Here is a 4760-nt window from a genome sequence, read left to right on the forward strand (position 1 = left end):
CAACTTGGTCCACATTCTCCAGTTTACAGCTGCTTCTGTATGTTACAAGTTGTTGCTTTATTGAATAGCAATTGTCACCCTACAATTCAAAGTTTGAACCACATATGAGAGACTGAAAAATCAGACTGAAGTTTCTGCAAGCATTAAGTTTTTCATCAAACACATCCTAGGTTCCCACATATTTGCATTTGTTAGGCTTTCAGATCAGTGATACTAGGTTGTTGCAACTGTATTTACAGTTTTCTGCTATGTGGGAATGCTCACATAGCAAGAGTCAAGTAAACACACTAAGAAAATAATTAGGCAGATGTGAATTCCATGCAACAGCTTGAACCTGAAACAAGATGAAGTAATAACAAAAATGGAAAAACTACATATTGATAGAGCGGGCTGCCACGGACTTCCACTTTGGAATTGTAAGCTACATTATGGTCCTAATGGTTAAGAAAATTGGCTGTTCATTTCGTAGCAGCGATTGTTGATTTGTTTTTGTTCTCATGACAAAATTTCCATGGGATCTTATAAAGTCAAAGGATGGCCGAAAATTTTCCATGGGATGTTATTGCTGATGTGATTAGTTGGAGTGGTAATTATTATGGCATATGCAATATAAGCAATAGAGAAACTCAATCCTCAGTCCAGTTTCAATAACTTCAAAATTAATTAGGGAAGAATGAAAAATACCTAGAGAATCTTGGAGCAAGTGAGTGAGCTTTGAATTCCTGCACAAATTGGGAATATTCAAAAATCAGAATGTTAGTTTGGCATTAAGTAGAAAATTATAATCATATCAAACAAGCAAAATTAACAATATTAAATTTGTATCTTCATCAGATATCCTCATAAAAGATGACCTGAAAGGAATATGTGGGATTTTGGTCGCCAGCGCTGCTATCACACCTCCCAGTGCAGATAAGGATCTGTTAATAATTTGAGTTTCTTTCAGCGGATCTCCTTAAACGTCTGGCTTGGCTAATCTCTCACTTCCAGCAAGGTCATGAAGCCATAACTTGCTTCTTGTGTATTCTCCATTCATCAATCAATGCTGCATCATATACCACGATTGAATTTCTAGTAAAACAGCAGTTAAAATTTCACAACAACAAATAAAAAGGCCATATAGGTTTCTTACACAATTTGGTATCAGAAAATCATTAACTATAACTTTATCTATCTGTGTGGTTTGTTTCTCATGTCAATAAGAGAAGAAAAGGGGTACCATTTGGATCAGCTGTTGTGCTCTTTGCTCGCAAAGATGTCACCAACTTTAAGATTCACAAACATAAAGAGGATGCTAACCGTCACTATAAATCCAAAGAACATCAACGCCTTTAGCAGTCTGAAAATCTGTGCTGAACTTTCTCCTACCCAGTGACACTATCTGATTTGCGTAGCCCGGGAAGCAGAAAAGCATATACAGAATCAGCACTCATAGAGGAAATTAATAAGTTGTTGAGAATCAGCACTCTGTAAGCAGTTAACGCGGAGCACATCTAGCTTGTCAAAGCAAGAAGAGCATAATAAAACATCAGATCCAATAGCTTATACTCAAAGGATGACAAGGGACAATTTATCGCTAAGGTTGGATGGAATAGGTCCATCGAAATTGTTGAACCCGGGTCCAAATTCTTTAATTGCTATAGGGATTGGTTCCAGAGAATGAGTTGTTGCGCAGTGGGAAAAGCTCAGTTAACATCCTTGCACAAGTGGGTTAATATAACTAAAGAAACTAGGCTAGTGCTCACAGATGCTTACATCAACTTCGTGTACAAAAGATTACAAATTTCAGGAGCCAGTGTTCCATCCAGAGAAAGATCCTTCAAAGCTCTGCAAGTAGAAGAAATTTCACATCGTTAATTCATATTCTCTCCACAAATCCAACAAACTTTTCTCTCTCACAAGGTTCAAGCTCGATAAGATTAAGGTTGAAGCCCTATATGATTTTTCCCACAAACCATTGAATTTCCAACCTCCCACCAATACTACTACTTTTCAGTTCCAGGACTGAGATCTATGTCGTCAAGGGCAAATAAACTGACACGAGCAATTTACACTCCGCAAATCATGACAACAACAAATTTAAATTTACACAATAAAACAACCAATTTATCATGAACAACAACAAAAACCCTAAATCAAAAGACAAAACCACTTACAAGACTAGTGGCATCGATGTTGTGTACAGAAACTCCAATTCCTCCAGCAGATTTACTAATAACAGCACACTCCTTCAAAGTGTCGTATATTCCTTCAATATTGTCCTCTATCATGCACACATGGAAGCCTCTACTCAACTACAAATTCCAACAAAACCTCAATTAGTCAGAAAATTAATCCTAATATCAAAATAACAAACAAAGAAAAAACATAACATACTTGAGGCCTTGGTGTCCTTGCATTGAAAAGAGTAGGAGAAGCATGGGCAAACCAACGCCGTGACATAAGATGATATGTTTTAGAACAGGATCAATATTGTCTTTGTGGATTCCAACAGCAACCTCAGGAGAAGAAATCTCCAACCAGCTTGGTGGTGTTCTGTATCAACCCAGATCAAACAGTCAATACCTTCTCACACCCAAAACACCCCTCCAACATTAAAATCATACCAACACATCAGAAATACAACATTTGTAAATTGAAGCTACTTTTTATTGTCAGTATATACCTGAATGAGTGATTGAGTTCTCTCTACTTCCATGTGTTAAAAGATAACGCCATTTTGTCTGTACTTAATTACAGGTTGTACATCTAAGCTGCAATCCTCAGAGAGTCCTTCCGAAAGTTAGACTTTAAGCCTTCCTCCGTCCTGATGTAAAGGAAATAAGAATCAAGTCAGATTCAAAATAGAGAGCTTAGAAGACAGAAGAAATCTAAAATAGACCGCAATTAGACCTCAAATGGCTAAAAAGGAAGACCATTCAAAACAAAATTAGAAGGAACTAAGAGTTACAAAACAAAATTGGGAACTAGGGTTCCTGAGAAACTAAAAAAAACACAAAAATCAATAACAGAACTTGGAGATTGAAAATAATTTACCGCATAATTTAAGTTAAGATAATCGTTACGACGCTTACAGCTATTGATAGTTAAGGCACCCATGGTGACAAATCTTCAGAAATTCGTGTTCGAATCTTCAATATGAACAAAACCCATCTTTAATTTCTCCATTTCTAACTCAATTAACGATTCACTAAGAAAACCCTAGTTCTCGATTCATAACAGGACTCAATCTTCTCTTCATTAGCAGAGAAACACCAACTCCTTCTTCTTTTATACATCCTCACGATTTAAATTTCCTCAAGCCATACCTCAATTTCACCTCTCGATTTTCAACTGAAGAAGAGCAGAGAAGAAGAACGAAAAAGAAGAAAGAAGAAGAGAGAATAAGAAGAGAAAATGAGTTTCAAAGAAGCCATTGCAATTTGAAAGAACCGATCTACAACTTCCGTAAGTTTTTTTACATAAGAGAGTGATCGAGAAATAGATTCTGTGGTGAGTTAGGGTTTTCTTTTGCAAGGGAGGCGGAAGATAAGGTTAGAGACGAAGAAAGAGAGGAAAATGAAGAAACTGTGAGAAATTTTCTTTTGATCTTCTATATACCTATCTTTAAACGGCCAAGATTTGATTTAAATATGGTCATACGGATTAGGGATATCTTTGGACGGTGGAGATTTGATTTGAGACTGTCATACGGATCAAGGAAAGTGTGTTTTCTTTGTGTGTTTCTTTGTGCTTTCTCTATGTGCTTCCGGATTGAATTTCGACTAGTCACATAAGTCGTGAAGTAATTTCGACTATCCATACATGTCATGAAGTAGCTTTAGTTCACACCGGAAGACTCGGGTTCTCAGGATACACCATTGAAATCGATAAATATGAAGCTCTTTGTGTGTTTTTTTGTTCTTTTTTTGTGATTTCGATTTGTGCTTTTGTGCTTTATTTTTTGCTTTCGGTTTATTTTAACTAGGGTTAGCAAGATACATCATCGAAATTGATAAATATAAAGCTCAGTGTCGACTCGAACTTCAAATGTGGCATAATGATGGTAACAAACTATGAATCGGGGAAGCTCCAGGAGGTTCTGACTTCAAGCTTAGCATAAAACATCATCGAAATTGATAAATATGAATCTCAATGTCGATTCGAAATTAGGTATAACGACAAATAAAGTATGAATCATGAAGCTCCAAGAGGGTTCTGACTTCAAACTTGGCATGATACATCATCGAAATCGATAATAAATATAAATCTCAGAGTCGATTTAAACTTAAAATATGGTATAACGACATAGAAACTATGAATCATGAAGCTCCGGGAGAGTTCTGACTTCAAACGTAGCATGATATATCATCGAAATCGATAAATATGAAGCTCAAAGTCGATTCGAACTTCAATATGGTATAACGACATAGAAAATATGAACCAAGAAGCTCTGGGAGGGTTCTGACTTCAAACTTAGCATGATACATCATCGAAACCGATAAATATGAATCTCAATGTCGATTCGAACTTCAAATTCGGTATAACGACAAACAAACTATGAATCATGAAGCTTCAGGGGGTTCTAACTTCAAACTTGGCATGATACATCATCGAAATCGATAAATATGAATCTCAGAGTCGATTCGAACTTCAAATATGGTATAACGACATAGAAAATATGAACCAAGAAGCTCTGGGAGGGTTCTGACTTCAAACTTAGCATGATACATCATCGAAATCGATAAATATGAATCTCAATGTCGATTCGAACTTCAAAT

The 4760-nt window shown here is 36.3% G+C and overlaps 1 long non-coding RNA gene across 2 annotated transcripts; it reads right to left on the reverse strand.

Annotated features, from left to right (window-relative positions):
• Positions 1–683: 683 nt before the first annotated feature.
• LOC113274117 lies at positions 684–3151 on the reverse strand. Of its 2 annotated transcripts, none has more exons than XR_003322797.1 (8): positions 3075–3151; positions 2666–2806; positions 2377–2535; positions 2157–2294; positions 1756–1827; positions 1220–1381; positions 855–1045; positions 684–722 (listed from the first exon to the last, which is right to left on the reverse strand). It is a non-coding gene; the product is annotated as an uncharacterized LOC113274117 (long non-coding RNA). The 2 variants fall into 2 exon arrangements; XR_003322798.1 differs by having other exon boundaries at positions 3037–3138.
• Positions 3152–4760: the final 1609 nt, after the last annotated feature.

The sequence above is a fragment of the Papaver somniferum genome, chromosome 4 (genome assembly GCF_003573695.1).
Source record: "Papaver somniferum cultivar HN1 chromosome 4, ASM357369v1, whole genome shotgun sequence".
Lineage (NCBI taxonomy): Eukaryota > Viridiplantae > Streptophyta > Magnoliopsida > Ranunculales > Papaveraceae > Papaver > Papaver somniferum.